The sequence below is a fragment of the Mastomys coucha genome, unplaced genomic scaffold (genome assembly GCF_008632895.1).
Source record: "Mastomys coucha isolate ucsf_1 unplaced genomic scaffold, UCSF_Mcou_1 pScaffold15, whole genome shotgun sequence".
In the NCBI taxonomy this organism is placed as follows: Eukaryota; Metazoa; Chordata; class Mammalia; order Rodentia; family Muridae; genus Mastomys; species Mastomys coucha.
In genome coordinates, this window is record NW_022196897.1 from 117,587,240 (window position 1) to 117,608,327 (window position 21,088).

The 21,088-nt window shown below is 48.2% G+C and overlaps 1 protein-coding gene across 3 annotated transcripts in view; it reads right to left on the reverse strand.

The window, feature by feature from the left end:
- The window catches only part of Rassf2 (Ras association domain family member 2), a 36,244-nt gene extending 20,965 nt beyond the window's left edge, over positions 1–15,279 (reverse strand). The window contains exon 1 of one of the 3 annotated variants that reach the window (XM_031371970.1): positions 14,977–15,279. The gene's annotated coding sequence lies outside the window, so the exon portion shown is untranslated. Of the gene's footprint in view, positions 1–14,140; positions 14,559–14,976 lie in introns of those variants that run through there. The other 2 variants (XM_031371969.1, XM_031371971.1) reach the window with 2 other exon arrangements.
- Between the last annotated feature and the right edge of the window lie 5,809 nt (positions 15,280–21,088).

The window sequence follows — 21,088 nt, forward strand, 5'->3', positions numbered from 1 at the left end:
GAGGGCTGTTTTTAAAAAGGGAAGATGAGAACAAATTACCTTTTATGTCATCTACCAAAAGATTATACAGGCATCAAAATTTAAATATTAAATATAAAATTGCAAAAGAATTTATGGTGTCTGTCTGTGTGTGTGTTAAACCAGATGACCAACCCCCTAAACAAAACAAAACAAAACAAAACAACAACAAACCCTATTAATGTTTTCAATTTCTGTTTAGAAAAAAAAAAACTTGTCCATAGAAAGTCAAAAGGCAAATATGTACAACACATATGACAAAGGTCTAATGTCCTTACCATATAAAGAACTTTCTCAGTAAAGAAATTCAAGTTACTAGTACATCTTTGAAAAAAATTTGCACCTTTCTCCCATTTTTTCTTGTCAGACTAGAAATCAAGTCATTTGGCAGGTCCAATTGTAGGGACTGTCCAGGGCCTCATACTCTTTCTAGCTACCGGGCACCCCTACCAAAGTGCACAACCAGAAATGGGCTGTTACTCTATCCTCGTAAAAGTCTTCCCTGTAGACTTTGCTGCCCTGTTTTCTCTGGCCTGCCTCCTCCTCACCTTCCGTATTTTTAAACCTCTGGAGAGGAAAGTAAGAACAATATTTCCACCATGTAAGGAGAATACTTCCACCATGTTGTTGTACTGACAGGCCAGGTTAGTAGCTGCAGGACCTACCTACCCTCTCCTCCCCGTGTTTCCAGGACATCTGAGTCTCTCTTCACAGACTTTCCAACCATCTCTACAGATCCCTAACTATCCCAACCAGCTAGACAAAGGAAGCTCGCACACACTACAAGGCAAGCCAAGAGGCGTCCCGACAGTGAGATGGAAATTTAAAATTAAGTTCCTCACAGCAGGACGGTTAAAGGAAGATGGTTTGTGTCTTTGGAATGTGGTTCAATGGAAGACTTCCTCCAAGGTGACCCACAGCTTCTGCAACTGCTGGTTGTAACCTCCCTGTCTCCCCTGTTATTATCTAGAATTTGTAGGTTGCTGTTACTCCAAATGCCTTGGAGGAATCATTTACAAGCATCATGTCCCACAATGCCTTGGGACCAAACTGGCAGTTGCTATGTCTTTGTAGAGAAGACAGGAAAAACAAACCAGAGGCCACAGCAGTGGGCATCTAGGCACAGGACCGAAACTCCCTCTGGTGTAACACACTGAGAAAAGATGGAAGAGAGGGAAGGAGAAAGGAGAGAAAGAGGGGGGAAAGGAAAAGGAAGGGCCAGCAGGGCACAGAGGCACATGCCTTTCAGCAGAGCACTTTGAGGGGTGGAGGCAGGAAGACCTCTGCGAGTTCCATGCCAGCCAGTGCTTCACAGAGAGGCCCTATCACAAAATAAAAGGTCGGGGGAGGGCATATTTCACCTGATCACTGATACAGATCTGCTCTTTGGCTGTCTAAACCTTCACCTCTACTGACCTGTGAACAGGACTTCCAAGTCTCTGCATTAAAAACTAAGGTGAATTCTGACTGTCCCTTAAATGCAGAGCATGTCTGCTATGACATTTGGGGATGTTACTAGTGTTGGACACAGGTCACCCAGGCCCCAGCCACACTGAGTTCATGATGAGGCCATCAGCCAGGCAGATTTCCTGCTAGAACTGCCTTCGTACTTAGGCAGAATGTTCTGGATTCTCCTCAGCGCTACCTAACTCCCGTGTAACGCCATCCGGCTTGTCAGGAGGATTCGGTTTGTCCCAAATGGAGAACAATCATGACGTCTTACCCACTTGCTATTAAGTCACATCGAGATCACAGCCTTCCTTCTCTCAGAACCCAGGAGAATGTCCTTCCAAAAAATATTTCCTTGGTCATGGATCATGACCACATTTCAACCACAGAGAAGCTCTGGGCTTGCTTCTGACACTCTTCAGGTGTCTTCCATATTCGGCTCAAATCCTGTGTTTTCTAAACCCTCATCTATATTTTCCTTACTGTCTGAGTCGACACAGCCACCCCTGACCAGGGTCATGCTGGAGGGACAGGCATTCATCCTCAGCCTGCCTGTCCTTAGAATAATACTTAACAGCTATGACACAAAAACCACCTGTTTGAACCTTCTTCGTTCACTCTTGGGCCAGTGGCTCCCATCCTGAGCCCTCCCCTGCCCAGGTTCCCGGGAATGATCACTCCTGCAAGGCAGAGCCTACCCCTGCAAGGCAGAGCCTGGACTCAACTGTGGCCATGAAGGAGAACCTGGTCTCAGGGGGAGGCAATTCCTAGGAGCAGAGCCTGAGCAGAGAGAACAACCCCTGCACCTGGGGTTTCTCTATATCTCCTGGAGAATGATGGAACAGGGCTGGCAGGGGACGGAGCTGGGTGGTGGTGCAGATTCCTCTGGAGACAAGCAGTTGCCTGCTCCCATAGGGACCCTGGATTTGTCCAGTGACATCAGCACTATTACTAGCCAAAAGGCCCCGCCCCCATCCGCTGGGAGGGAGAGTGACCTCACAGGCATTCCTTGCAAGAGCCATTCTCAGGATAAGGGCAGCCATTCAGATTCATGTGTGGGCAATACCTACAACATGCAAGAGTAAAATGAGTCCAGGTGGGTACCAGCAGTATCTACCACACCCTAATGGGCACTGAGAAACGGCTTGAGACCATTAAGTTACTAAATACTGAACAAAAGCTGGCGTTTCCACCTTCTGTGTGTTTAACTCTATACTCTTCACAGACCTGTAGTCAAGGAGTTGGTGGTCTACTTTTCTCACCCTTCTTCAAGGCTGAAGGTACAGGGAGAAGTCTCTGTTCTAAACCTGCAGTCCAGTCAGTGTGGATTCTAAGAACAGCAAAAGCCTCTCAGACCCTGGAAAGGTGACAGCCATCAGTGGGAGATGAGTCTTAAAGCCACAGCTCTGATCCCCTCAAGTCACGACTGGAACCAAGACAGTTGTCAGCCCGACAGCAGATTGCTTGTTATGCAAATATTTACCACTACTGGTCTCGTTAGGTGGCATAGTGGATGGGGTCTTTGTCTCAAAGCTCTGGTTGCAACACCAACCCAGAGTCTGGAATTAAAGACTACCGGCTTGGCTGTGGTAAAACAGCTGCCCACCCAAGGCACGCCTCGTGTTTTGAACATCTGGGTGAAAGGATGGAGACAGACCTGCCAGTGAAGGCATGGTCAACGACTGGCCAAGAAGCCTGTCTCTTCCTTTCCACCGGTCTGGTGCACAGGCATTCCTGGCCTCTCATACCTAGCTCCACAGAATCAGGGAAGGGCTGTTCAAACCTGAAAAGGGCTGCTCTCCTCAGCTTCCCATGAGAACAAAGGCCAGGCCTTGAGAAACTCGTGGAGGTGAGAAAGGCCAGAGCTCCCTCCGAACAGCAGAATCCCTCTCTTCCTAGGCCTTTGTTTCCTTCCAGTGCTGACACCCTTACTCCCTGGGGTCAGGGAGCCCAGAAGTTAGCTCTGGTTCTATCCCAGCCATGAGACTGTCTTTCTTGTTGCCCACTGGAAAGGCCCAAGGGAGAGAAGTAAAGTACAGGAGAGAAAGGAAGGATCGTGGCTGGACAGCCCTCAGGGAGGCAGGTGGAGAGTCCCCTCCAATAGCTGTTGCTTTTTTTCTTCCTAACCCTGTCTTCCTGGGTGTGTGGTAGGGCCTGGTCACCCCCACCTCAGCAACCATGAAGGGATAGGGTAGGATAGCATACAGCACCCATGGTCAGTGAGTAGGACAGTGAAGGAATTGTTTCAAAAAAATTCATGATGCCCAGGCCACTGTGAAAACCAATGGTTAGCAGCACCCTTGGGAGCCTCTTGGTCAGGCCAGTGTAGAGCCACTGTAAAATCTGACAAGGAGCTATGTAGACCCAGGGCAACACCAAATGTATTACAAAGCAGGAAGGATTATCTGAAAGAGAACCTAGTTGGTCTTTAGGATCCCTTCCTCTGACTTACGCTTCCAAAGAGATGACAACACATCTCTAGGGGTCATGATGTGCAGGCACAGAGCTGCTGCAAAACCCCCTTTTTTTGCAAACTAGAAGCAGGAAGTCTGCCCGGTGCAAAGGAAATGCGTGCCAGAGGCCCCAGCTTCCCCTTTGGGGCTAGTCTCTATTTCTTCTCTGTATCCCTCACCCCCCAGCTCAGAGCACTCGCGCTGTGCTTCATATTATAGAGTGAAGGACTAATTAGTCTGGTCACTCTAGAGAATCGGCATTGTGGAGGAGCTGTGACAGAGAGGAGACAGTATCGGGTCCTATGTATGTGCTTCAGCCCCCTCGTAATGGCAGGAAGAAGAGCTGATGGCACACAGGAAGCCCCAGCCCCCATTGCACCACACAAGGAAGGAGATTGGAGCTGTGGGCCTGCCCTGCAGAGATCTACAGAGGACAAGAGAGTCCACACAGTGGTTCACAACTTTGCATGAGTAAATTCAGGTTTTCGATGCTTCGCCTTTATCTAAATGCCTTGGCCAATGGAGGGCCCACTCCCTGGCCAGGCTGTGTCCTTTGGGAGCTGCTTGCTCTCTCTCTTTCCTCAGGTGACTTCTATCCTTTGCACCCAATACCTGAGTTCCCTAGCAGCACTCAGTACAAGGAGGGCTGCAGCTGAGCATCAGTAAAAGTATCCCTCACAAAGCTCTACTCTTTTTATTCTTTAAACATTTTTAAATGTGCTTTATTAGGAGAGAGTGCCTTGAAGCTTGGTGATGGTGGCGCCTGCCTTTGATCCCAGCACTTGGGAGGCAGAGGCAGGTAGATCTCTATGAGTTCCAGGCCAGCCTGGTCTACAGAGTGAGTTCAGGACAGCCAGGGCTACACCGAGAAACCCTGACTGGAAGAGACAAAGTAAATAAATAAATAAATAAATAAATAAGAAAGCACTTTGAGACTTGGGGGGTAGGGGGAGTCATGATCAGATCTTGGGGTGGAAACATATCAGGAGGTACACCCTAGCCATAGGTATGTAAGTTCATACATATCATACGAGCCAAAATCTGGTCTTAAAGAGGAGGGCATTTGAAACACTGTGAAGAGCTGGAGAGATGGCTCAGCGGTTAAGAGCACTGACTGCTTTTTTCAGAGGTCCTGAGTTCAATTCCCAGCAACCACATGGTGGCTCACAACCATCTGTAATGAGATCTGATGCCCTCTTCTGGTGTGTCTGAAGACAGCAACAGTGTATTCATACATAAAAATAAATAAATAAATCTTTTTTTTAAAAAAAAAAACATTGTGAATGTTAGAAGAGATAGATTAAAAGTAGAACAGTGGGAGAGTTAGTCACCAAGGACAGCATGGGGGGCGTGTGGCGGCAGGAGGTGGAGAGAGAGCATGCGATTCTGACTATGAGGGAAATGCTTTGACCCTACACACCGTAAAAGAAGAACCATCAGAGAAAAAAATAAAAGACACAAGGTCAGATAACTGCCCTCAGTCCCACACAAAGCCCAGTGTTCCTGGTGCAGTCCCTGGTTGGCATGGGCTCAGCAAATGGATTAGGCACCAGCCAACAGAGGCTGGGAGTTCTTTGGATATGGAAGAGTGAATGGGAGTGGTCCAGCAAACAGGCTGTAAAAAGGGCAGACCAGTAAGAGCCAGGCCCAGGGCAGAGCAGGAGGATCCTGTCCAGGTTGAGCCTGGCAGTCACAGCCACTGATCTGCAATCACAGGCACCTGAATAGAGGATAAACTGTTCTCTCCATCACAGGCTCCACAACCAGTCCCAACCCTACCCCTACTCTCAGATAAAAAGCCTCCATTACTGACAAAGGCGCAGGTCCTATCCAAGCCACCTCGCTCCCACCGGCCCACTGGGCAGATGCAGAACTGAGCCACAGCAAAGGGCTGGGCTGGGATTCCCCCCAGCAGTTGGGTCTGCAAAGACCAGCTCCTTCCACACCACCTGGGCCTCTGACTCGGGTCGGCACATTCAGGTCTGAATTCCCCAACGCAGCTACTGCAGAAGAACTCAGGAAGCAGCTCTGAGGCAACCGCCCCAAACACCTGCTTCCTGCTTCTCACCAGCGGGGGCTGGCCAAGTGAGTGACTGGAGCCACCCCAGACACCAAAACAGTCAGCCTGACCAGAAGAGCAGCTTGTTGGAAGCTTGAGGGAGATCCCGCAGGCATCCTAAGGCTTTGGGCCTTTTCAATGGGTGTTTATAAAAGGAAGCCCAAAGGCCCTTTATCTCTTGTGAGAAAACAACAGCCATGGTGCATACTAAAAATGGCACAGAAGGAAGTAAATATTCTTTCCGACAAGGTTACATGTGAGTGAAGAGGGTTCAGGTGTTGGTGTATACGAGGGTGTGTGTGTCTAAAGATAGGCATGGCATGTGAAAGCGTGTAGAGTGTTTTGAGATGTGGAATGAGGGTGGGTGAGCTGTGTGTGGTGTGCGTATATGGCTGTATGTATATGGGGAGTCAAGGGTAATGAGTGTCAGGAGAATGTGCCAATGTTTTTTCTTGTCTCACCACATTCAACACAGAAGCCTTGTAACAGTGGAATTTCTCCCCCTAGTAAGTACCAATCAGTTCTGCAGTGAACATCCAGTGTCCTCTAATCCAGTTAAATCCTGACGCTAGCTCTCTGGAGGAAGCATCAAAGTCCATGGATTGGACACTCAAACCCCTAGACCCGTCCTCTCTTCACATGCCAGTCACAAGACCTAGGTTGGAACCTGTGCTTCTGGCCAACTGGCTAGCTGCCAATCAAGATCCTACAACCTCTCGACCAGTTGAGCTTTTTTAGGCTAGGCAGCTCGGGGAAGTACTTACACGATACAAAACATATCACAGAGGGTGCAGGAGCTGCACAGTGTGAGGTCTAGAAGCTTCCATGCCCTCTGTTGGTGCAAGGCCCTGGTAATGCTCTAAATCCTATCTTTTTGAACATGAAGAGCTCCCTACGTAGGTATGCTTGAAGCATCAACAGCTGCATTGACACGTAATTGAACAAAGAGGGCATGATCCAATGCTTGAGCAATAGGTGAGGAAAGCCAGCAACGTTTCATGCATCTTAGCCTCTCTGCTCAGCAGTCCCCCTCCTGGGGCAAGACCAGTCTGGAACAAGGAGAAGCAGTGCGATCCACTATAAGGCAAGGTAACTAACAGAATTCAGACTGGCTCAAGCAGCGTCTTAGGATGCTGGTCCTCATCCTCCATTATCTGCAGACCCTGGAAGGAAGAGCTTTGTCACAGCTCTGTGAAGGCGGCCTCTGTTGCCAGGCAAAGGGGCCCTGCCCTTCTGTGAACTAAAATTCAACTGTGATAGAAATTTCACCAGAGTGGTTTGTCTCAAAGTGGTTAGGGGGTACGGGGGAGATAACACAGACGCAGGATGAGTGAAAAAGAAAATACACTCCAGACCCGCATTTCTCAGCAGCAAGGGCTATTTTACTAGGATAGTATAGAAGGGTTTCCTGGAAAGACAGCTGAACCTCCTTCTGACCCAGCATTTGCACCTACATCGGTTGAGTCCTGCCTGCCTGTCTGCAGGCTGGTCTCCCAGCTCAGCAGACTTGCCAACAGCAGGTAAGGAAGGGCTGCCTCTGGTTTCCTCCCATGAAACCATGTTTCTGTGAGGGCCACACGTCCTGTTTACAGAATGGTTTCCAAGTCACTGGCCACACCGAGACTCTGACCTCACATCCTCTTCCTGAAGGGAACCCCCACAAGCCTTCCCTTTTTTGGTGCTACAAGCTGAGAATCTGAATTTTGTATACTGGAATCTTGGGGGTTTCCTCTACTTCTTACCTGAGATCAGGGTCGAAAATCAAAAGCCAGGATGTCTGACTCCCTTTCTCCCCAGAACCCACAGGGTCTTTGGACTAAAGGCAAGGGTCTCCAGATGATCAGCCCAACCCGGGTGTCTTTTTCACCTCTTTTTGACATAATGCCCAACCATCAAAGGAGGAAAATTCAGTATCATCCAGCCGATTTCCCAGCACCAGAAGAAAAGTGCACATCTGGGGGTTTCCATAGCATTTCAAGGGAAATCCTCTACAGCATCATAGTCACACCTGCTCAGCTTGCCCTGCCCTAGCTGACTGGCCCTACATGGAAAATCAGTACCATGAAAAACTGAGTCCCTTCAAGGTCCTCCAAGGCTGTTTGTATAGAATCTGCTTCATGTTCCCTAAGTGCCTGGGATTTGAAGGGTCACCCCTCTCCCCCCGCAACACCACTAAGCTAATGAAAAAGGCAGAAGCAGGCACAGAGCCTCCCAGAGGCATCCCAGATCTACCTGGGATCCACACCCTGAACACTCATGGGCCCAGCAGGACTCCTCTTAGCAAGGATCTTAAAGCTTTCCTTCTAGATCACGGCACCCCGCAGAAGCACGCTGACCTGTTCAGTGGCCCTGGAATACCTGCATAGATCCACAAGACCTGGCTTCCCAGTCCTGAGCACAGGACCACAGCTTCCAGATCACCTTCATCTCAGTTTTAATTCAAAGAACACACTTATTGACTGGACATGCCCAGCTGTCCCTCCACATGCACAGCAGAGTGATTCTCACCTTGAATGTCCCCATGGTCAAGAAGATCCGACACAGAACTTCATAAAGAGGGTACCTATTATCTTCCTCTATTACTTAACTTCTCAGAATACCCAAAACTTCATGGACCCTACCATCCCAAGCCCCACCCCTTTGCCCTAGGCCATCTTGTGAACAAAATGTCAACACACATAGCCATGGTCGCCATGAGGGGCACTTAGCCACAGGGTTCTGGGACATACATACACAACAAATTCTTAAAATTGAAAAGTTGAGACTCCATATTTAAAGAAGTTAATCTAGCAGCCCATAACTGAATCTTACTCACCCCAAGACAGCTACTGACCCACCTTCCCAAACTCACCACCCACACAGAGAGTCCTTGGGTGAGATAGTTCAGTGGCAAGGGGCTGAGGCCCATCAACCAGAAGCCATCAAACCCAGCTACAATCAGCTCCTAGCCAGCAGGGCTATACACCTCCACTGCAACCATCTACCTCTCTCCTGCTAGGTGGAGATAGAGGTGGAAGCTCAGCACCTGTCCCAGGGCAGGGAGAAGGGCCAGGGCCCCATGGCCTGGCATGAAGTAAACCACAAACATCAAATATAAAACTTCTCACCCAAGGCTTTCCATTTTTAATGTACAAATAACATATACATTTTATGTGGTTTTTTAATACAAATAAGCAATAAGTATGGTCATAAGATGACAAATATAGAATGATCTCACTTATATAGGGGCTTTCTAGAATAAGCAAATTCATAAAGACAATATGTAGAACAGCAGTAAGTAGGGGCTGGGGAGAGGACAGAGTGGGAAGGATTGTTAAGGGGTACACAGCATCTGTTCAGAGTGACATATACTCTGGAAATACATAGAGGTGATGGTCCTACAAGTTTGCAAATAAGTTTGCTGACACTAAATTGTACACTTAAAATTATCAAAGAAATAGTTTTTATGGTTTTCAACGAGGCATTAAAAGTGTAAAGTTAGCCAGGCAGTGGTGGCGCACACCTTTAATCCCAGCACTTGGGAGGCAGAGACAGGTGGATTTCTGAGTTCGAGGCCAGCCTGGTCTACAGAGTGAGTTCCAGGACAGCCAGAGATATACAGAGAAACCATCTCGAAAAACCAAAAAAAAAAAAAAAAAAGTGTAAAGTTATTACATGTAGAGGAAAACGAGAGATGAGAATCAAAATCTTCAAATTCTGACATCTAGAGATACAGGCCATCCGCTCTTGGCATCCATCCTTGCAGACACATATCTAAAGGCATGGCATGGTTTACAAAAGTAGTACCCTGCCTGGTAGCTTCCTTCTTTCAAGTACACAGTATCTGTCCGTGTTTACAGACATGCATCTGTAACCTTTACTTTCGAAGCCATGTGATATTCCATACCATAATTAACTAACTGGAGATTGTAAGCATCATAAACAATAACTCTAGGGATGTCCCCAAGCACTTGTCCAATTATATCCTTAGTGGAGTGCTGAGTCAGGGGCTCCCTCAGGAAGGCTGTCCAAAGAACAGAGAGAATAAGCTACTCTAAGGAGGCTAAATTCTGACTTACCAACACTCTGCTCTCTACACAGATCTCTCTTAGACTCCACTTGGGTTCCTAACAAATTGTATAGTGCTCAGAAAGTTAGACTGTCTTTTCCACAGAACCCATCCTAACCTCCATCCCCAGGGCTTTCCTGGGGACACATCCTCGTGGACCGTGAAAAGCAGGCAACTGGGACCTAACAAGGCAGGCAGGGTTATCCAGCTTTAATGTTCACTGAGCTTCTTATCCAGCAGGAGACCCTAGCACCTCTTTGAGGGGCCCAAGGATGCGTGCTTTTAAAAAGCTTTTTGTTGTTTAAGATTTCAGTCTTGCTCGGGGCAGTGGTGGCACACGCCTTTAATCCCAGCACATGGGAGGCAGAGGCAGGCGAATTTCTGAGTTCTAGGCCAGCCTGGTCTACAGAGTGAGTTCCAGGACAACCAAGGCTACACAGAGAAACCCTATCTCTGAAAAACAAAACAAAACAAACAAACAAACAAACAAAAAAAACCCAACCTAATCCCTTGCCTCTGAAATGGGGAAGTGAGGCTCAGAAAGGTTTGGCATAAATGTCTCAATAAGCACCCTAGAGCCCCAGGACTGTCTCAAATGGTGATTCAACCAAGTCAGAGCAAAATTTAGACAACTAGTGCAATCCTTATCCTCCTTTGCTGGGGCATAAAATTGAAATTGAGATCACTGGGCTCCCTCAGGAAGGCTGTCCAGGAAGGCTGTCGGAAGCCTTATCCCATACCTGACCATATCCCAACTCAGCTGTGGGCAGAGGGTTCACACAACTCATGTCCTGCCAACACAGTGTTCAGTGACATCATGCTGATAGCTAAAAACATTCAGCAGCAACAGGAATATTTATACTACAGAAACAGGTGAACACCCCAACCTAAGGCTTCCCCATCCCACCCTTCTGAGAGCCAGCTGTTAGGATGCCACAGTGTATCACTGGGAGCCAGCTGTTACAATGCCACAGTGTATCACTGGGAGCCAGCTGTTACAATGCCACAATGTATCACTGGGAGCCAGCTGTTACAATGCCACAGTGTATCACTGGGAGTCATCTGTTACAATACCACAGGGTATCAGTGGTCACAACCTAGCTATGAATTCTTGAGCCATTTTCTCACCTAACAGTCTCTCTTTCCAAATCCAGTTCTCCATGTTCTATCATAATACATACATAATACATAATACACAGTCTCAGATCTATCACACCCTTCCTTGTATTAACCAAAGAACTAGAAAATGTCTTCCTCAACACAGAGACAAGAATCCAAGTTCAAATGGAAAGGGAATGGGGATGTAAGACAATAAAGGAAAACAGAGTGATGTCTCCTGGATTAAGAGCACTGGCAGCTCTCAAGACCAGGTTTGGTTCCTACCATCTACATGGCAGTTTACAACCATCTGTAACTCCAGTTCCAGGGCATCCAATGCCCTTCTCTGAACCTCTGCAGGTACCAAGCACTCACAGGATACACATACCATACATATAGGCATTTACCTATCTTCATACAATAAATCTTTAAAAGAGAGAGTCATTTCTGTGAGCAGTTGGAAAACAATGTCTCAAGACAGAACTTTAGAGACAGCACTGAACATGAGACAGCACAGAACATGTCCCAAAATAATCTCTTCAGAGTGAGGGAACTGGGGTGTATTTATATAGTTTATTCCATCACTGGCTGATAGAAGTCAACAATACATAAGGAGGATACGGACCAGTCTACTACATGACCTATATCCTACAAAAAAGAAAAAAGAAAAAAGAAATGATAAGAAGGAAGACAGACTCCAAACCCATTATACCTATAGAAAGGAACAGTTAGCCAAACAAACACAACTAAAGACCACATAGTGATGGAATATGTCAATCACTTTGGGTTGACATAGCCGAAGAAAGCACAGGGGATCTTTCTGTCAGCTGTTAGAGAGAGTTGGAGATGGGGGGACTTGGAAGTCATTGGAGTCAGCCAAACGCCCTGATTCAGCCACAGGTGCCTTGAGCAGGAGTCCACAGGAGCCCCAAACTATTAGCCCAAACAACTTCGTCAAGTTGTGCTTATAGGCTTGGCGTCTACATCCAGGGAGGATCGGCAGTGACCCACTCAATGGAATCTGAGCATGCCCATGTTTACTGTACCTGCTGCTCTGTCTACTACCCCACAGCCACATCCTCTGTGGAAACGCAGAAGCAAACTAGGGGGCTAAAGTGGGGAGCTTACCTTTCCTCAAAGACTTGAAAAAAATTCTTCTAGGAGTTAGCCATGCCGTGGTGGCACATGCCACTCCAGCGCTCTGGAGACAAAGGCAGATCTCTGTGAGTTCAAGGTTAACCTGGTCTATACAGTGAGTTCCAGGACAGCCAAGACTACACAGAGAAACCCAGTCTCAAAAAAAAAAAAAAAAAAAAAAAAATTCCTTTAGAAGCAGGGAGGTGTTTGTCTGTGGCAGTGTGTGGTCGGTGTAAATAAATGGTAAACAGTATAAAGGACTGTCACCCTGGCATTATAAGCACAGCTGGGGCAGCTCTCAGCAACTAAAACTTGAGATCAAAGACGTGACGTGTTTTTATTCCAAGCACACAAGACTGGAGCAGTTTTTCACTGAAGGAGAGGAAAGGAGGCCTGGGCTGGCCCTAAGGCCAGTCTTAGGACTCCCCTCCCCCATTCCCTCTCAGCCTTTCCTTAGGACTCTGGCAGCTACATGCCTCACTATCTACCTCCATCTCCTCCCAAGCTGTGAGGACACTTCCTCTCTAAGAATCCCAAAGATGACAATCAGCTCAGACTCTCTTGGGATTGGACAGCAGGTCTCCTTTCTGGCAAGCCCCAGAGCCCAGCCCCCAAAGAGAGGCAGAGGTGTCAAAAGTACAGGGCTCTGAGCACACCTCTAGCTGGGATCCTTAGCCATCCCTAAGTAGCGTGCACACAGGGCCAGACAAGAAGCCTGGCTGCTCGCACCAGAAAGAAGTCAAAAGGGAAAGCAGACAGCCTCTGAGGTGTTGCAAATGGACCCTAACACCTGAGAGAGGAAGAAAACTGAAAACACGGGGTGGCATCTATTGCTCTCCCCCTAAAAGACCACAAAATAGAAAGAAAGCAGGCACCTCTAAACACAACAGTGAGCTGGAGAGAGGTATGCTGTGGAAGCAGAGCCTGGAGACATCGCCCTCAGGGGAGGGGGGGCAGGGGTGAAGGGATGGGGTTGGAGTGTGTGATGGCTGCAGGGAGTGTGTGATGGCTGCACACACAGGTGCAAGAACAGAGCATGTACTGACCAACCTGGCCCATCCCACGGATGCTGGTGTGGAGATCTTGGATACTTTGGTCTCCTTTTAGCTGGGTTTCTCAAGTCTACCCTCATCATTTGTGCTTGAACCCCATGTTTTGTTGTGTTTCTGCAGTACCCCGCCTCTGCTCTTCTATTTGTTAAAGAAAAAATGGGTGTGGCTTCCCACGACCCTGCGCCCCAACACAGGCAATACTAAATACTACCAATCCACACCTCCAAGTGACCAGGCAGACTATACAGTCTCCTTTGGTACTAGGGCAAGAAACATGCTTCTTTGCAAACAAAGGTCATCTCTCACTCTGCCATTATTTGATGTACCTTTCTACCTTCCCGAATCCTGCGGGACTGCAGCAGGTCCTAGGAATCAGGCTTTAGTCCGAAGGAGGAACAGCCCATACTCAATAGCCCTATTCTAGGTTCTCCGAGCTCAAAAGAGCATCGCTCAGGAAGATGCCACAGTTAGTCTGCTAGGACAGAAAGGGAGGATGAGAACAAGGGAAGGAAGTGGGGGGCACTCTTCTCAAATCCAGTATAGCTTAGTCACAGAGGTTTCTTTAACTCTCAGACCACCTGTAGGAAAAGTTTCCACTTAATAATCGTGGGTTGAAAGTACGACAAATCAACCTCAGGATCCTCATTCAAGTGCTCTTCAAAAATATCCCCTGGCTGAATCTGCCTGCTATTTCTGAGAACCGCGACCCTAATTTTTCTTCCCACTGTCCCAGGACCATTTACCGCAGGGACCGAGCCCACTCTGACAAATTGTTATTTGTCCACAGCTTCCTCTTACAGGAGTCCTCCACTTGTGGGATGCTTACCCTGGCCTCTGTTCTCAGGAAGAATCGTTCCTAACGCCCTGGTTTCCAGACCCTTGGGACTAAAGCGCGCGCAGCGTTGAGAAGCCTCGTGCTGAGCTTGTCGCTGAAACACAGTGGCTATCTGTCCAGTGTCTAGTCCAGATCTGTCCCTGCCGGGACACCACCATTCTGCTGCCTCCCGGGGCGCACTCGGAGATAAGGCTGGGTGCAGAGTAAGCACTCTTATATACAGGAATGGCCAGGCCGTCTTTTGAAAGCACCTGCCTAGCTTGGCCTCCAGCGACCTCAGGCACCAGCTCCGGAAGGGACCAGAAACCCGGGAGGGGGAAGTGCACAGAGCACCGCGCTCTCTTAAACTCTGAAACCCAAAGGGGGTCTGGGCTTGCCACTGGCCGGCGACTTGAGTCTTCGCCCCGGGACAGAGGGCGCACTACAGTCCGACCCTCCCCTAAGCTCCCCAGGCCTGCACCTGCTATCTCGCTTCATCTCTCCAGAGAGTTCGGGGACATCCTGCTCCGGGAAGGGGGGCACTTCCTTACCATTGCACTTAGTGTCTACTGCAGGAAAGATCTTAAGGGGTCAGAGCCGAAGGATGAGCTCCAGGCCACAACTTTCTACCCGAGGAAAACCTGTGGGCTGGGGCGCCCGCCTGCGTTACCCCTGGGGCAGCCCGCACACCTAAGCCCACCTTGAGGCTTGGGAGAAGGGTGGCGAGCGGCGACAGGGAAGACTTAGGGACCCGACCAGGCTGGCCACGGGCCGCTGAGGGAAAACTTTGGACTGGATAGAGGGAGACAGGACCACCGGCACCTTGCGCCCGCATCCCGCGCCAGTACCCGGCTCCGCGTGCCCCGCGCCCTGCGTCTTGCCTGAGTCCCGGACCATCCGCATCCGCTCTCGCCACAGGGGTTGGAAAGTGGGGGCGCCGCTGCGGGGGTGGGGGTGCTCCGGCGTGCTTGGCCAGTGATCCGCGGGACCCGCTCGCTTGGGCCGGCCTGGGCGGCGACAGTGCGGCTGAGGGCGGGCGCCCCGCCCACCTGGCCCCTCCGCCCCGCCTCCCCAAGCTCTGCCTTTATCTGCCGATCCTTGACCAACCCACCCGCCACCCTGCAGTTTTCTCTCCCCAACCCTCTTCTCTAGCCTTTCTTCCCTCTTCTCCCTCCCACCCTTCTAGGGGGCGGAGCTTCTCCCCTCCCTTCAAGACAGACAATGCTGTGGCTTCACGTTGCCTCCTCCCTTCATCTTTACCCGCCCCCCCCCCCACCCCTCTCCAGCTCGCGCGGGCTGCCAGCGTTTCTTCTCGGCCGGCCAGAGTGGATGAGGCGGAGAGCGCGGGTGGAGGGACTAAGGTGCTGCCTCTCACCCCATCGCGCCTGCCCTCTCCAAGCTGAGCGGAGATTTGGCCCAAGCTCTTCAGTTTGCCTGGCACTGAAACAATCAGCCCCAGGGAGCAGCCTGCCTAGAGAATGCAGATTTCCTAGCAGAGGATGTGCAGTTGGTAGAGGAGGGTGGTGGTTCCTTCTAACACCCGGGTTTGTTCCCAAAAGGGTTTATGTTGCCAAAGGGCTAAGTGGGCCCCTTCGACTTCGCAGACCCGCAGACGTGACAGCAATGTGAAGGAAGTCAAGTTTCTTTGTCCATCCTTCACCTCCTCCTCCTCTCCACCCTCAGACCTCCGGGGAAATGTAGTGCATAGGAGGAAGCACCCAGCTACAGATTCTGTAACCTCTAACCATAATTCTTCGTTTTTTGCATGCCCGACCTTGCAGTCGGTCCCCATACGAAAGGGGAAGGGAACCTAACGGTTAAAGAAAGGGCGGCCAAGCCCCCGAAGTGCATCCCATATGCCTGGAAGCCAGATACTCTCTTCCAAACTCATTGTTTGGATCTTGGAATGTGTCTCCCATAGAAACAATGTTATAAACGGCTATCCGTTCCCAGGCCAGCCACAAATGTGCTGAACCCAAAGCGCAGCTGCGGGGTGGTGCTGGAAATGTCCCACAATACTGAACAAGAAGGCTACTGATCAGCTTTTTCTACTGTGAAAAGGGAGGGTGGGTATTAGGGAGATAAATGCATCTAGTTATTTCCCCTTGGGCTATAAACACAAACCTGGTCCATTAATTTCTCTCACCGGAGCCATTACTGTGTATTAGGTAAGCTGCTTTCCTTTGCAAGTATCAGGACCTCAGGAAACATGTGCTCTGAGGATATGAGCGTCTCTCAAACTAGAACTGCAGAGAGAGCTGAGGAAATCTCCAGGAAACCTTCTCCAAGGGTTTTTTTTGTTTTTTTGTTTTTTTTTCTAACCTGGCCTAACCTGGTCTTCCAGGACCTCAGACACGGGACAAAGGGCAGCCATGACTCCTAACAGCGGGGGCTCTGGTTTGGCTGTGAGATGCTGCTAGAATTCCTCAGTTCTACCCCAGCCTCTCAGGAGAGCTGCTCCCTGGCTCCCCTGACTTGCCTTGAGTCAAATGGTCATCTTATAACCAATCATCTGGCTTCCTGCCAATTAGGGTGCATTCCTAATGGCAGAAATACTTGTCCTTAGTCCTGTTAAATCCAAACCTGGCAAAGCCGGGTGATATGCACCCATGATTCCAGTGCTCATGAAGCTGAGACAAGAAGTCTGTGAATTTGAGACTATTCCATGCGCATAGTGAGATCTTTAAAAAGCACCTCCATGAATACAGTGAGTGGTGATTTGAGTCACTGGAAAACACCTTTCTAATGGCCTGTTTCCTCATATCGAGGCTGTAGGAGAGGAGAATGGTCCTTCATCCTTTCAGAGAAGTCAGAGATGATGCATCTGGGCTGGAGATGCTATTTCTCAGTAGGAAACACACATTGAATTTTACCTTTCAGCACTGCAGACTTCCACATGCAGACTGCACAGGAAGGTCCGCTGCCTATGAGAGCAGCAAAGGAGCACTGTCTAAAAGAAGCTGCCCAGTAAAAGTGACACCAAATACTGGGGCAGTAAGTCCAAAGGAAAGGGTGGGGCCCTGGGTTCCTCACAAGAGCTATGGTATGCCTTTAAAATGTCTAGTAGCCACGTTAATAGTAGTTGGAGAAAGCCAGGCATGATAGCACATACCTGTAATCCCAGCATTTGTAAGACAGGCAAGAGGACTGTGGGTTCAAGGCCAGCCTAGGGTATAGGGAAACTCTTGTCTCAGAGGTGGTGGTGAAGGAGGAAGAGGAAAACAAAGCAGATAAAATTAAGCTTTATAATATTTCTGTTTAGCCTGGTGTGATGAAAACATAATTTTAACATGTAATCAATATAAAAGTATTACTCTGGGCATGGTGGCACAAGCCTTTAATCCCAGCAGTAGGAAGGTATAGGAGGATCCTTGTGAGTTCCAGGCCATCCAGGGCTACATAGTGACATGCTGTCTTTAAAATACATAAATAAATCTTTTTTTTTTTTTCGGTTTTTTGAGACAGGGTTTGTATAGCCCTAGCTGTCCTGGAACTCACTCTGTAGACCAGGCTGGCCTTGAACTCAGAAATCCGCCTGTCTCTGCCTCCCAAGTGCTGGGATTAAAGGCGTGTGCCACCACTGCCGGGCAAATAAATCTTAAATACACAATAATATAAAGAAATTATTCATGAAATATTTTATATTTGATACTATATATTTAGTATATTTTTGTTCTAAGGATGAAGTGGGTACATGTTTAAACTTCAGCGCATCATAATTCAGATGCTAAATTTTTATCAAAAATTTCTCAATTTGATTCATGTATTTAGGAATATATGCATGTATATGTATATATATATGTAACAGCGATTTATTTTTAAGAGAGGCCAAGAGTTTGAAAGAGAATAAGAAATTATATAAGAGGGTTAACATGGAAGAGAGAGAAGGAGGTGTAGCCCGCGCAGTCGTCTCGCCAGCAAGAAAAGACACGCGGACACTAGGTTCCTTCTGCAGCAACGTTTATTTCCTCCTCAGTAGGGGAAAAGGGTCAAGCCAATAATCCACACTGCTTATATACACCACAGTGCGGCGTGTCTGCCCATGATTGGCTGTTCGCTCATTACCCTACGTAACGCCCCAGAATGGGCCATGACTTTTCACTCTATGCATATGCGCAAACAGTTCTTTACTAGGAGTTGACAGTGGAAGTAGGCACCATCTTGCCATGGCAAATGTCTCTCCAGCTTCACCGCTCCCCACAAGGAGGAAATGATGTAATTATATAATCTCAAAAGGTAAAAGAAGAAAAAATTCTCAGTCTGTAGTTACATTTTTAAAAGCTCTAGTTGGACAAGTAGACTCACATACCTAAGTGGGTCAGACAGACTCACATACCTAAGTGGGTCAGACAGACTTCAGACTTAACCTAGTAATTGCACTGAGAAGCAATATCTAATTTTAATTTGAGTTTTGAGTAAATAAACTTAAAATTCTGTTCCTAAAGAACAGAGCTGGGCAGTGGGTGGCACACGCCTTTAATCCCAGCACTTGGGAGGCAGAGGAAGGCAGATTTCTGAGTTCGAGGCCAGCCTGGTCTACAGAGTGAGTTCCAGGACAGCCAGGGCTACACAGAGAAACCCTGTCTCGAAAACCAATAAAAAAATAAATAAATAAATAAATAAATAAAAAGAACTCAAGCCAGCCAGGTGTGGTGACACACTCTTTTAATGCACTCCTCCAGCATTCAGCAGGCAGAGGCAGGCAGATCTAAGTGTTCAAGGCCAGTCTATTCTACACAGTGAGTTTCAAGCCAGTCAAGGATACATAGTGAGACTCAGTCAAAAAAAAGAAAAAGAAAAAAAAAAAGAAAGGAAGGAAGGAAGGAAGGAAGGAAGGAAGAAAGAAAAACAAAGAGAGAAAGAGAAAGAAAAAAACAGCAAAAAGAACAGAAGCCAATTCAATAACTACATGTGACCAGCGGCCTCCAAGGAGGATGAGCCGACTAATAGCTTCCAGAGTGGGTTGAAGAGGCCTTCTGATTCTCATTAGCAAAACACACGCAGAAATGTAGAACACCCACAGAAAGTAATTTTTCACCTTCCTATATAGCTCTCACTCTTGCATCTGGAAAGGTGTGCGGGAAGTAGGAGGACCTGCCCCCATGATTATACAGAGGGAAGGCCTGTGTTTAACTTACTAGGGTCACCATAAATCCCTGGGTACCACAGACATGCAAAGGTTGGAGAAAAGCTAAATCATGAGGTGCAGGCTAGACTTGAATGAAGGTCATTTGCTTAGGACCCAGAAAGCAAGAATGAAGGAAGGACTATAAGGGTGGAAAGAAGAAAGACGCCCAGTACATTAGTAGACAAGTCAGTGCTGTGAGCATCTAGGGCTGCAGTCCTCGGGGTACCCTCTGAGGAACTGGATAAGTGTACCTCAGAGCTGTCTACTCTGAGGCTGGGGGACTGTGCAGTTTATGGAAACCTGACCATTTGAGTATGGCTTCCAGCCTAGCTTACCTCCTCAGCCCTTCTGAGATGTAGCTGCTGTCCCTGTGATGATAGGGACAGGAGAGAGAGGAGATGAAACCTCTGCCCGTGGAGTCTGGCTGTGAGTCAGAAGCTCAGCTAGTAAATCACAACTGCCTCTCCAGCTGGCGGCGTTTGACTTCCCAAAGACATTTCAAAGGAGGGCATCCCAGCGTCTGAACAACACACCTCATAAGACTACCTATGGTTTCATTCAAAGGAGATTCTTGAAGATAAAGAAAATAAGTAAACTATCTCACTTTAAAAAAAAAACTTTCAAGCTTTTCTTCATCTTTACAACTTCTTATAAATCCTATTTATTATAAATTGGAGCTATGTAACAGAAGTCACAGAAGCACATGCGCAGTCACTGTGGGGCACCTAAGGACACACTGCTCTCAATACCTGCCTGAATCCCAAGTACTTTCTCTCCTGTCTCTTAAAAATCTCACTGACTTTGCTTCCTCTGACTCCTTCTGGAACTCTATCCCAAAGCACAGCCAGAGATCTCACTTCACCTGAGTAGAGGTCCCAGGGTGGGCCATGTTCCCCTGCCACACCAACTCGACATTGTGGGCGGAGGTCGCCACACACAGGTCATCTGCTTGAAGACCTCCCTGAAGCTCTGGAGTCGGGTCAGGGCTGGCAGGAAGGCAGATGGTCTCTCAGGGACCAAAAGCCAAGGTCAGTGGTGCTGAGTCCTGAAGGGGTGTAGGGCACCCAGACCGTGAGTTCCATAACTACAGGACATAAGCAGCAAATGCCAACTAGCCCCTCAAGGCTGGGTCTACCATCCCGCAGCATTTCAAGATATCTGTTGGGCTGGTGAGATGGCTCAGCGGGTTAAGAGCACCAGCTGCAATTCCAAAGGTCCTGAGTTCAGATCCCAGCAACCACATGGTGGCTCACAACCATTTGTAAGGAGACCTGACACCCTCTTCCCAAGTGTCTGAAGACAGCTACAATGTATTTACATATAATAAATAAATAAATAAATCCTTTTTTTTTTAAAAAAAAGATATCTGTCAAAGCAGGGTCTCTGGGGATGGGGGGGTAGGGTAGGGAGACTCTGGTGCTGTTATCTACCCACATGCTGCCACAAAAGAAAAGACATACTTACTCTCCCCCGGACCCACCCTGAAGACAGCCAGAAATGAAAGGAGAACTCCAAGAGAATTTTTAACGTACAGAGACCAACTGTTTAAATGATTGTATCAAACTGCATTTACCACCCACCACCTTCTATCCTGGAAGTAAAATCTACAAGAAGATACAATGAGTTCCAGAGAAATAAGGAAATCAAAGCAAGTTCTGCCGTGAGGTCCCAACCACATCTGGACGTGCCTGGAACTCTGGCAAGGGAAGCTGGCTGGAAATCTGTTTGAGAGATGAAAAAAGGGCCCCTCTGGGAGGTTACTCTCACACTAAGAACAAAACAAGTTGGGCCCAGAAACAAAGCCCTAGTTGACAGGAGTTGAATGGCCGAGG